Genomic DNA, 14,032 nt, shown 5'->3' with positions numbered 1-14,032 from the left:
TTCTTTTCCTGGGTCGAGTCAGTCTATACCAATTCGACACTTTGCTGGCATAGTCGCAGTTCCCTACTTCCTATTTATCATTTCCATGTCCATCTCAATGGCTAAATTATTAGTGTGCTGGCATTTTGTCCAGAGAGGCAGGAGTTCGATTTTCTTCATTAGTTAATTCCGATGGCTCGGGGCTGGGTGTGTGAGCCTTCTTGATGATTACAATTCATCATAGGCAAGGCCCTATCCTCATAGACGCGCAAGTCACCTATACGGCGTCAACTCGAAAGACCTGCACCAGGCCTCTTCGGAGCGCACATGACGTTACTATACAGAGTGGTCGGAAACAACGTGCACCGAGCATATGAGTAGTATTTTGAAAACAAATTACCTTGAGATCTCACGCGTTGTCATTTTATCAGCTGTTGATGTTAGCCATTCAGATCACCTCGCGGACAAAATCAAATAGGCTTTACGAGGCGGTACTTGCTAAATCTGCGTGTGGCTTGGTCGGGCTTGAGAGCCATGCCGAGAAATGAGCATCGAACACTAACACAGCGTGGATTTCAGCCAATGCCACCGTAGCGTGCTTGCTATGGTCCAAGCCTATCACCAAAGAGGTCTTTGTGCAAGTTCCTCCACTGGAGAAATTTTTTTCCTTCCATTGGCGCTCTCCAGCCTGCCATTTATTACTGTTATAGATATTAATATTTTTATTGTCTTCATCTTACTATTATCATTACTTTCGCATCATTTAAAAGTAGTTCTTATTATTAAGAGTGTTCTGCGTTAAGAATGGTAAGGTGTACATCTCGATTTTTTCCAGTATAGATAAAACATTATTATCTTATCTGTTTGAGATATTACGAATATGACACGATCTTTAGGTGATACGAGGGCGAATCAAAAAGTAAGTTACACTTCGAGATATGGCCGTTTATGAAACCACCTACACATAGGCAACGTGGCTATGATATCACATAATGCAGGTTCACTTTTCCACATAGTCCCCAAGAGACTGTAAACGTTTCTCGGAACGTTCAACCAACTTTTCGATTCCGGATGTGTAGACATCACCTCCAGCGCAGTGTAACAGCCTGGAGACAGTTGCTTTCACCTCTCATCGTTTCGGAATATCGTCCACCGAGATCATGTTTCAGCTTACCGCACACATGATAATCGCATGGCGCTAAATATAGACTGTGTGGATGAAGTTGCCATACCTTCCACTTGAATTTCTGCAGGAGTTTGGACGTTTGGCGGGCCGTTTGAGGTGCTGCGTTATCGTGCAGCAACATCATACCAGCGCCCTATTTTCCCCACCGCCTTTCTTTAATTGCCTTAAGCATCCAGTTCAACGTTTGACAATACGAATCCGAGTTGATTGATGTGCCTTTCGGCATAAATTACACCTGCACCATACCTTCTATATCAAGGAAGACCGTCTCCATTAGCATTCCTGCTGATATTGGACCTTGGCCTCCTTTCGTGGTGGTGATGCGGTATGAACCCATTCCATCGATGTTCTCTTTGTTTCGGGGGTGAAGAGGTGGGCCCACGTTTCATCCCCTGTAATGATTCGCCGCAGAAAATCGTTGCCTTCCACAGAATATCGTTGCAAAATTGCCAGTGACAATTGGAAACGTTGTCCCTTGTGAACACCGGAGAGCAGACGTGGGACCCAACTTTGACACAGTTTGCGAAGTCCAAAGTGCTGGTGAGCAATGGAGAACACACTGCTATATGAAATGCTTAGCATTCTGGCAGTTTCCTGGCGTCGATTCCCTCTAATGATCCCATCCACACGGTCAACATTTTCAACGGTACTAGATGTTGCAGGCCTGTCTTCGCGATATTCGTCCATGAGATCCACGCGTCCGACGTCAAATTGCTTACAGCCCTTCACAATACCAGGGCAAGAAATTGCACACTCACCATATACAGCAGTGATATCACGATTAATGTCAGTGCAATCGAGCCGTATAGCCCATATAAAACTGATCGTTGCATGCACCTCCGGAGTGTACATCCAGATGATGCGCCATTGAGACTAGCCCACTCTGCACTCACAACATGACGGGATATCACCCCAACCTACCTATCGGTCGTGTCCGCAGTTACTGTAGCTACCTCCGCAATGGACACGGCCATGACGCACAACTTGCTCTCGGGGCGAGTTAGTGTAACTTAGTTTTTGATTCGCCCTCGTAGATTGTAGGAACAGGCGGACCTAGAAATGGTATGACAGGCATCCAGGAATTACTGGTTGTTGTGTGTTTCTTTGTCTTATGAGTTATCCTGTATATAAATTATTCCGGGCCTTCAAGGTGAAGGAATACACGCCAAAATACCTTAATGATGTAATGGTGGCTCGTCGACTCGCTGGAAATGTGTACAAGGCTCGAATGGTGATTCAAAACTATGATACCTCGTACCACAGAAGTAGGTGAAAAATCGATTAAATTATACAGTAACACTTGTACCTGTTCTTCGCACTGGAATTGGTAATCGATTTCATGATTCTTTCATGAATTTGTGCGCAGTTACATGCCTGTAATCACACATTTAATACGGCATGTTAAAATGATTCTTTTCTAAGAAAGCACGTGCAGTAACGTGAAGGACGATGAAATTGAACAAAGTGGTGACAGGATGGAGTAGATCACAGAGTTTATTTAACGATGCAGTTCCTGGTCCGAAGTTGTGCGTAATTCTCCCTACTTCGCGGTTACATATTGTTGTTCACCTGAAACAGGGAGTGGTACTGGGGCTCAAGATTCATAAAACAAATCGTTGGCGATAACCTCCCTTATTATCTGTTTTATCGAAAAGAGTAAAATGGCTCTTCATTTAAAACATTTAAATCAACTTGAAATGACATGGCAGCCTGTGAAGCAGTCCATTAATGATAACTCCCTTGTTACCCTCCTATCGAAAAGGTGCACATGAGAAAAAAAAATTAGAAATTGATTTCCATTAAACATTCCTATAGACACACCAAGCTTGGATTTAGAAATAATATTACCCTAATACCTACCCAAGGACAGAAATACAGATTGTTGGAAATATATAAAGTAGTTTCCCAGTTTTAACAATTCAACAAACGGACGGACAGACAAATCGACGAAAAATATCAAATGAAGTCCACTCGAACTTAGACTGAAGAACGGTCCTTAATGATATCTCCCTTATTAATCCTCGTATCGAAATGCTGCACATGAGAAAAAGGTTTTAGAAATTGATTTCCATTAAGTCAGGTAGATTTCCATTAAGTTTAGTTGTGTATAAGTTGTGGGAGTGCAAAATCACGGTTTCTGTTTCATATAAAGCCCCAGTTTCTCAGGGATATAGAAACAATATTGGCCCTAAAACCTATCCAAAGACAGGTGGATTCTAAGTATAAAGTTTGGTGGAAATATATCCAGTAGTACTCAAGTTATAAGAACTCAGATAAACGGACAAACAGACAAAAAAACACTCACCAAAGCTGAAGTCCGACTCCATGGCTAAATGGTTAGCGTGCTGGCCTTTGGTAACAGGGGTCTGGGGTTCGATTCCCGGCAGGGTCGGGAATTTTAACGATAATTGGTGAATTTTGCTGGCACGGGGGCTGCGTGTGTGTGTCGTCTTCATCATCATTTCATCCTCATCACGACGCTCAGGTCGCTTACGGGAGTCATATCCAAAGACCTGATTATGGCGAGCCGAATTTGTCATCGGACACTCCCGGCACTAAAAACTATACGCCATTTCATTGTTTACCAAAGCTAAAGAAATATGCAGGTGATCATTACTACACCTTAAACGGATGATTGATGAAAATGTCGATAAAGTAATCAATGTACAGACACACAGTCGTTACGATTTTATTTATACAGGTAAGGAATCTGGAGGTACAACACCTTTTGGGGTATGTCCACTGGACTGGTTGATTCCTATCCAGATTGGTTTGAGCAAATGTCATGAGATAGCGGAGCACTGATGTGCAGGTGTGTTGTCTGCGCACCACACACTCCCTGTGCCAGCGGCAGTTGTATAGGAGACCTTGTGAGCAGTGGCTGTGCATGTGACAGGTGTAACATGGAACGTCGTCGTGAGCTGACACCGTTCCAACGAGGTATGGTGGTCGGTGCCCGACGGATGGGAAGTGCAATTTCGGAAGTGGTGCGGGAATTCGGCTTCACACGATCAATCGTTCCAGGGTGTATCGTGAATGGTTGAATGCGGGTGTCACCGTCCTCAACAGACGAACGATCTGCCGTCCAGCCACCCTCGATGATCATGACCGGGGACATCTGAGACGGATTGTCAATAGTGACAGGCGGGCAACCGTGCAACAAATCACGACTCAGTTCAACACAGGCCGTGATAGACACGTCTCCCAGTGGACAGTCCATAGGAACATGGGTTCTATGGTGTATGGGAGCCGGCGCCGCACATGGGTGCCACTGTTAACCCAACGACATCGGGCACAACGACGCGCATTTGTCGCCAGCCACCAGGGATGGACACTGGAACAATGGCGTAACGTGATATGGTCGGACGAATCACGATTTGAACTGCACCATGCTGACGGGAGGCACCGTGTATGGCGGAGACCACATGAAGCGATGGATCCCGCCTGCCTCGAAGGTGTGGTCCAGGGCGCTGGTGTCTCTGTTATGGTCTGGAGTGCATTTTCCTGGTATGGAATGGGCCCCCTATTTGTGCTAGAAGAGACTTTGAATGGTACGCGGTATGTTGAGCAACTCGGAGACGATTTCCCCCCATTTTTGGCCTTCCAGCGCCCAGACAGTTCTGCGGTGTTTCAAGATGATAACGCGCCGCCAAATCGCTCCCACGTCACCCGGGAATGGTTCCAGCAACATGCAGCGGAGGTCCAACGACTGCCATGGCCACCCAAGAGCTCCGATATGAACCCTATCGAACATATCTGGGATGTCCTGGAACGCAGGCTCCGTGCCATGGATCCTGCACCCACGAACAGACCAGCATTGGCGGCCGCTCTGCAAACGATTTGGTGTCAGTTGCGTCCAGAGGACTACCAGGGACTTGTCGACTCACTTCCACGGCGTCTCACTGCAGTTCGCAGGGCCAGAGGAGGCCCCACACGCTATTAGGTGACTATCCCATGACATTTGCTAAGTCAGTGTATTGTGGGAGAGTATAATAATTTTCAGTTTCCTATAAATCCCTGTTTTCTCCGGATGTTTGAAATGTTATGGACCTTAACGCTACCTTATCGTAGAAGGATGCTGAATGCGAAGTTTGGTTAAAATATTTCCAGTAGTTTTGCAATTATAAGAAATACGTATTACACGGACCCGCTTTTAGGCTAAGACCACTCGAACTCGGACAGAAAAACGGTCCATTAATGATATCTTCCTTATTAATCCTCGTATAGAAATGATTCACATGAGGAAGATGTTTTAGAAATTGATTTCCATTAAGGAAGGTGGATTTCCATTTAGATCGTGTGTATTTTATGTTAGTGCAAAATCACGTTTTCGGTTTCTTATAAACCCACAGGAAGTCCTGGGATTTAGAAATATTACTGGCCCTAAAACTTACCCAATGAGAGTTCAATTCTTAATGTGAAGTCTTGTAGAAATTCATCCAGTGGTTTTCATGTTATAAGAACTCAGACAAACAGACACCAAAACTAAAAAATATATACAGATGGTCATCATTACACCTGAAACGGATTACTAAATGAAAATGTCACCAAAATAGCCATTGAACGGGCACGATTTTAATTTATATAGATTGGTCATGTTCATATCTGTTACGTGGCCTTTACTGTAGTCTTTTTTCCTTGAATGCTCACCATTTGTTTTACGTCGCACCGACACAGATAGGTTTTATGGCGATGATGAAATAGGAAAGGGCTAGGAGTGAGAAAGGAAGCGGGAATTGCCTTAATTAAGGTACAGGCCCAGCATTTGCTTGGTATGAGAACGGAAAACCATTTTAATGGCGTCCGTCTGTGCGGTTCGAATGCGCCATCTCCAGAATTCAAGCTGACAGGTACGTGACGCAAACCCTGGAGCCACTCGCTTTTCACCCCTGCTGCACGCCTCGTCCCACTGACTTCTGCTTCGTCGTTTCCGCGACTGGATTCCACACCTGCTGAATAACCAACTCTTCATATCTGGGCACCGATCCGAACCGAACATTACATTGAAGATGTTACACATCTGGCACGACTTTCCGTTTATTTCTTAGAATTCTAGAAATAACTGGGCCCAAATTTATGCTCCAGCTAAGTTGTTCCCTCGGTACGGACTCTAGTATCTCCTCCTGACTGTACTGCACTGACGTAATGCTGTCTACACATTCGTAGTGCCTTACCACTGGGACAAAAACTTAAATATTCGTTGTATTCTAGTGAGGAGAGACCTGACCATTGTCCATTCGCTTTTCCACTAACTGCTAAAACAAGATAGAACTCTGTGTTGACGGTAGATTTAAGACTCCCCTCACTGTCGAAATGGACATCCTTAGGGTGGGCTTAAAGTTGGAGTTGTCTTATTGAGTGAAAGAACTCTTACGACGGCTTTTAGCAGTGTGAAGTTCAGTTATGTGTAAACAATAATAAACTGTGTCTGGGCTGTGCAGGGATACTTGACCGAAAGATTTTGCACTTCGGTTCTAATTTTTACTATGTTGTGATGGGTGCACCAAGCTATCTTTTAGAGTCTGTTTTGTTCTTGTTGAAAAAAGAAAAACATGCAGGACAGTGAACAGGGACAATTCAGCTCGATCATTTATGAGTGAGTTCTCTCTGTCCGTTCGGAGCTTTTCTTGCTCCAGTGCATTGCCTTGTTTGTTTACTAACCGGGACAATGTTGACTGAACTTATCCGTGATCATCCTTTTTTCTGACTGAATTTCAAGTTTGTGTGGCATAGCTCCCACTCACACTGGGTGCCTCAATTCGTCAGTTTACGTACAAATTAATGAAGAACTGGACTCTTATAATCTTGTCGTATTGTAATTAGGCTCATAAAGCAGCTTGTTCTTGGAGACGATAGGCTTGCGTTAAATTATATCGTCGCTGGAACGGTAAAAGGTTGTATTCCACAAAGCTCTTCCTATAAATTTTTCTCCTTAAGACTGGTCACGCCTCCCAGCCACATATGGATACGCAGTCCATCAGAACAATGTCCGTTGTGTTCGTTTTCCTATGTCAACGATTAAACGAAAATGAACCTTACATGCATTGTACACTAGGAGTGCGTAAATACGTAATGCAAACGTACATTCCTACAGTACGGTACTGTAAGGTTCATTTTCCTTTACACATGGGCATAGGAAAATGAACACAACAAAATTTGTTCTGATGGACTGCATATCCATACATGGCTGGGAGGCGTGACCAGTCTTAAGGAGAATAATTGATAGGAACTTTGTGGAATACAACCTTTTACTGTTCCAGCGACGATATTTTATGACCTACTACCTTTCCCATGACAGGGCCTCAAGTATCCCAGTTCGCTCCCTCTATCTTACACCTCCAGACAACAGACGGATGAGTGTACCTCAACGACACTGAATGCGCTAAGATCATAGCTGACTACTTCCAAGCATTCCATGATGCCGAAGAACCTACTGAACTTAATACGGAGCACATATCTTCTCTCAAAGAAGTAAGTCTAAGAGATCATAAAACAAGTACAATAAAGCCTCTGAGGAAGATGGGACAGTAGCAGAAATTGTCAATCAAGCCATACAACACAACTTTAGGTACATACACTAAGTGATCTTGGATATATGGCCTAGTGAGAGGCTCCTAGAAGACTGGAACTAAGCCACTAGGCAAGAAAGGAAACAAAACAGACCTGGGTAACGACAGAGGCATTATCCCTCCTTGCAGTCACCTATAAAATATTTTCCAACATCCTAGAACGGCATTTAACGCGTTGCCAAGCATAGTTCAGGGCATAGAAAACCTACACTGAACAGGTAAAATACCTCAAGGCCATCCTCCAATATACCAGGAAACAAGCCGGACAAAGGGTAGTTACAGTACCTTCGTCGACTTCCAGAAGGCATACGACTTCTTGGACAGGACCATTCCCTTCGAAACACTAAGGTAACTAGCACTCGATGACAAAAATCAATGCGTTGATGCAAGCCACCCTGAAGTACACTACTTCCAAAGTAAAGTTTAGAAGACAAATCTCGGACAGCTTCACAATCTAACAGGGGTGAACCACGAGACGGAATCTCATGAGCATATTATTTAACTGTGCCCTGGAAAGGATCATGAGAGAATGAACCAGATCCGTACAAGTGAACATCGGATTCAGGATGGGGATCAAAGTACGATACTTAATTATTGCACACCCGGCCATTGCTGAGGACATGACCTCACCAGCAAACGGCATGCAAGAGGCTACTACGCAACTCCAAACACTGCACTCAGCAGCAGCTAAAACAGGTCTCCTGATCGATATCGGAATGATCGTGTCTATTACCAATGTCAAAGACGCCCCTACAACGTTGAGATTCAGTGGTAACAAGCATTTGAAGACAGCCAAAACTTTAATGTAACTTGGAGAGTGGATTTCAGAAGACTTCAGTGAAACGGTAGCTCTCAAACAGAGGAGAATAAAACCAGGCAAGGCATACCATGCCTGCAGAAAACTTTACACCTTAAAACATCTATATTTACACCAGGCAAATACTGGGGCTGTAACTTAATTAAGGCCACCGCCGCTTCCTTCACACTGCTTGGCCTTTGCCATCCCATCGTCACGATGAGACCTATCTGTGACGGTGTGACGTATAACAATTTTTTGCTAGTTGCTTTACGTCGCACCGACACAGATACGTCTTATGGTGACGATGGGACTGACGTATAACAAATTGCAAAAATAAATAAACAATGAATTTCAAGCTAAAACACCATAATGCAGTAGTCTGACCTCTACGCAGAAGAGTGCCTATCTGTAACCAAGAATACCCTAATAAAAGACCTCGAATTACAAGAAAATGTTCCTGAGAAAGATTGTGCGACCAAGGATCCTACCAGACACTAGATAGTAGGCCGTACGGTTAGGGTCGGGCAGCTGTGAGTTTTCATTTGGGAGACAGTGGGTTTGAAACCCAATGTCGGCAGCCCTGAAGATGGTTTTTCCGTCGCTTCCCATTTTCTCACTAGGCAAATTCTCGGGCTATACCTTAATTAACACCATGGCCGCTTCCTTCAACTCCTTTGCCTTTCCTATTCTATATCGTCGGCCATAAGACCTATCTATGTCGGTGTGACGTAAAACAAATTGCAGAAAAGAAAAACATCTCAGATGGAAAGTAATGGTACAATCAATCAATCAATCAATCAATCAATCAATCAATCAATCAATCAATCAATCAATCAATCAATCAATCAATCAATCAATCAATCAATCAATCAATCAATCAATCAATCAATCAATCAATCAATCAATCAATCAATCAATCAATCAATCAATCAATCAATCAATCAATCAATCAATCAAGAACCTGCATTTAGGGCAATGTGTGCAACATTTTATTAACACTACTCCTTTGCCGGAAATCACCCAGAAAAAATCGTTCTGCTTTCATTTGAATTTTTTCCAGTTCTCGTAACAAGTAATCCTAGTGGGGATCCCAATACACTGGAGCCAAACTGTGACTGCGGTCTTACCAGAGACTTATATGCCCTCTCCTTTACATCCTTACTACAACCTCTTAATACCCTCATAACCTCTTTCAACGGGGTGTAATATTATTGCTTATGCAGATGATGGCCTTCTTTTAGTTGAATCTGATATTGTACATAATTTTAATTATCTAGAAAATTCAGCTTTACGCGCCATATCTCAGTGGGACTCTGTACACAAACTTCAATTCAATCCTTCAAAAACTAAAGCCATGTTTGTCACTAGGAGAAGAAAAGTTTTTAAAAAATACCATGAATAATCACGGAATAACACTAGATGATCAACTATATTTAGGTGTTGTGCTTGATAAACAGTTGACTTTCAGGACACATCTAAACAGATTAAAATTGAAATCAATCACACTTTTACAAAGATTTGCGATTGCTTGTAGACCTTCTTGGGGGCTTAACTCTGAGGTTTTACGAATAATATATCATACAGCTTTTGTACGTTTAATACTGTACTGTGTGTCCGCTTTCCTTAGTACACTGGAAAAAATGGGCTCAGAATAAGCTGTTGCAAATTCAAAGAGGGTTTGCTCTAAGAATTTCTCGTGCATATCGCACTTCATCCGCTGATGCAACACTTGTAATTGCTGGAATATTACCTCTGTTTTCAACAGGAATTGGCAAAGCTGAGCTGTTGTTACTGAAGAATATTCAACATTATTTTAGAGCATAAGTGTCACTTTTTGGAATCTGCTCATCCAAGTCAATTCAAGAAACTTATGCGTAAAGATTGCTGTAACACACATGGTAGTATCATAGACACTAATGGCTCCCGCATACCAAGTTCTGATGGGACTGACAGTTTTGGCTGTGCATTTGTAATCTATGAGAACGATGATGAAGTATTTGCAGCTCAGTGTAAACCTTCTCCCAACTGCTCAATTTTTCAGGCAGAACTTTGGCCCTTAAAGTGTGCAATGGTGCAACGGTGCAAAACTAACAACAAATGAGCAAGAATCTTCAGTGATTCACAAGCTGCACTGAACTCAGTAACCGATAAATATGACTTAAATCCAATAGCTGTCAATATCAGAACAATAGCTCAGGAGTGTTCGCACATCTGTACATCTTGATTTAGAGGTCACACTGGGTTTACTGGTAATGAAGAAGTAGACTCATCAGGTAAATCAGCTGCTACGTTTTCTTTGGATATTGTATATCGCAAATCTCCAATATTTTATGTTCAATGACAAATCAGGCAATATATTTTACATCACTGGAATATTTTATGGACATGTAGTTTGAAAGGATCTGTTACGCGAGAAATATATTTTCCGGAATTTCAAAATCGACTGTTGTGTAAAGCATTAGTGCCGAACTTTGCTTTAACCCAATTTTGAACTGGTCACGGAAAATTTAAATCGTATTTAGAACACAGACGGCTACTTATGCTTTTTTGGATCAGTTCAGACAGTGCATGATTTGATATTTGAATATCCAGTATCTGAAATGGTAAGATATCTTTTGCAATGCCACATAAATGGTTGTAACTTGGAATTTTCTAAACCACTGTATCATGTACTCAAGAGACAATGTTGTTATGTGCAGTTCCTCACATTCATTAACAAATTATTTGCAAACTAAATTTATAAGAACATCTCTTTGTTGTGATTTTAAACTATAACGCTAATATACCTATGATAAAATGGGGTTCCTGTATTATTTTGGATACTAAATAATAATAATAATAATAATAATAATAATAATAATAATAATAATAATAATAATAATAATAACCATGTGAAGAAAACTGTAACCTTTTAAATATGATTACCCCAATGAAGATATTTCCTGATATTAACACCTAGGTACTAACCTTGTTCCCCATGAGGCAGTATCACTCCATCGACACAATAATTAAAATGACTCATCAAAAGAAGACGACTGGCTCTCTACAGATACCTGTATGGAATAGAATCCCACGGACCATTCTATAAGATCTTCAAAGTAGCCAGTAACGGAAAGAAAACACCACTGAATACTTGAGGATCAAGCAGGTAGAGAAGTATCTCGCAGAAAATATTAATCAAGCTACAACTTCTTACAAAAGTAACAATAGTTCAACTACGATATCGAAACTGGACTGTTCCTAATGTCCCTTACAGAAGCTTACCATAATGAAACCAGGAAATGGTTCGCGTAAAGCAAGACAGAGTTCAGCAAGAAAACGAAGATTTACCGGATCAAAGAAAAAGCCCAAGAAGCAGCCACCAAACCCACTGCTATTAACACCAGAAGCACGAAGCAACGATGACAACAACAACAACAACACCAACACAGCCAAAGCAGCAGCAAAGCTGTCCACAGGTGACCCATACGAACTTAAACAAAATAATGGCGTATGGCCTCTGGAGAGGCTTTGAGGTGCTTTTGGAACTGACGTCTATAGACGACCTGAGCTTCTATGACAATGCTTTCTAATGCTAAAGACGGCACACTCTCCCAGTCGCAGAATCAGAGGAATTAATGAAAGAAGGTTAAAATTCCCGATATGTCCAGGAATGAAGGCCGGGACCCCTTGGACCAACGGCCAACACGTTAACTATTTATCCATGGAGCCGGACAACTGAACGGTAACTCAGAGACTGATAGAGGTGGAGGACAACCTTCAGCCAGATGGTATGTTATACTGATGTAGACGTCAGGATTAATTTGAATTAGAAATACATTTGACAAGAATTTAGGAGTTACGATAGGTCTATCCTCACCAGGAGAATGAACAGTCAACGAAAAAGAATGCCATCACACGTAGAGCTGAGAGAGAAGGTCCAGAGTTGAGCGTCCCGTTTATTTCATCTTTGAAGAAAGAATACATTAGGCACGTTTCTAAGATGATTTGCTGCAGGAGAAAGAATGTACCACGTATTTCGCAATTATGTTGATAACCTTGCAACATGTGCTCTGAATTGTATAACTTTCAGACTAATTACAAAAGGCTGTGCATATTGCCTGCTTTAAACATATTAGTTCAGTCTAGCGTTAGTATTATATATCATCCCGCATCCTGTTCCTGATAACTCCCGTACTCTATATTTTTCCCAGTTTCAATTTCACATAGTACTATTTAAACATTTTATAGCAGAAAGGAGAGGATGGTGAAGTGGGTGGAGGAATTTATCTGAATATCCATAAGCATATAATTAAATGAAGGCAAGGTCTAACAATATCAGGCGGGCAGACGTGTAATGTTTCTCCCTGGCATGCATATTTATAAAAGTTTTGTCTCGTTAGCATACAGGCCAGCCTTCCAGTTCGTTCGACCGTCCTGGATGTTTCAGGACGAAGAAAACTTCATTAGTGCTCATATGTACACGTTGTCTCACCTCTTCCATACAGCTAAACTAAGTGCTCTACACAAGGCCAAATTTTATATCCCGGGAACAGATTTAATAGAACTATATAGAGGAGGTTTACCGTCCTAATCTTTCGTCTCGTCTACTTTTAAGTACACTGCAGGTGTCGAGGTGTTGGCGTAATAGCCTACCGCCAAATTAAGTTCTCTTCCAACGCATTTTACTCAGATTTCGGAACAAATTCTAGAGATATATCTGACGAACTTCTCCCACTCTTCTTTACAAAACCGTCCGTTCCTATGCCTGTTTGCTAAAGATCATGCCTGAGAGCGAAGCGAATAGAACATGCCGTCCTGTATTACGGACTCTGATTGGTTAGAAGCCATGCCTTTCCTTCTCGACTACTTGACAGTGCTAATAGGGAAAGAATCAAGTCGATGGAATACGACAAATGATGTTCTGATCCCAATATAAGACGCACATTTAAAATCCAAATGCCGGTCGTGAAAATTGGAAGAAGATGTGATGTTTATAACGTTGCCTAGTGTGAAAATTGGAAACCACGGAAAACCATCTTCAGGGATGCCAAGAGTGGGATTCGAAACCACTCTTCCGGATACGAGCTGGCAGCTACGCGCCCCTAACCGCACGGCCAACTCGCCCGTTACTTTGTAAATACACTGCCTGACAAAAAAAAAAAATCAGCACTCACAAAGATTGGTCCAATATTATCCCATTTCGATATACATGTTTATCATTGATGTTTGAGTAAATGATTACATTTACAAGGATCTGTAATGTGTAGAACGCCCACCAGAGTGCATTCGTGATGGCACCGTCCTGTTGTTGATAAGTTGTTACCAGTCAACGGCTGTGAGTCAGACAGTTAATCAAGACGTGTAGAGAGGACTACGTACAGTATGAAGCACCCGCGATGCCTCGCAGATGCGTTAGACAGCCTATCCACCAGCATTTGAGAGGAGAGGCCGCATTGTGAGGCAACATGAGGCTGGTCGGTCGTACCGTGCAATTGACATGCATATGTCAAAGGGGCC

The sequence above is a fragment of the Anabrus simplex genome, chromosome 1 (assembly GCF_040414725.1).
Source record: "Anabrus simplex isolate iqAnaSimp1 chromosome 1, ASM4041472v1, whole genome shotgun sequence".
In the NCBI taxonomy this organism is placed as follows: Eukaryota; Metazoa; Arthropoda; class Insecta; order Orthoptera; family Tettigoniidae; genus Anabrus; species Anabrus simplex.
The sequence above is the reverse complement of the archived record's forward strand: the minus strand, read 5'-3'. Positions refer to the sequence as shown.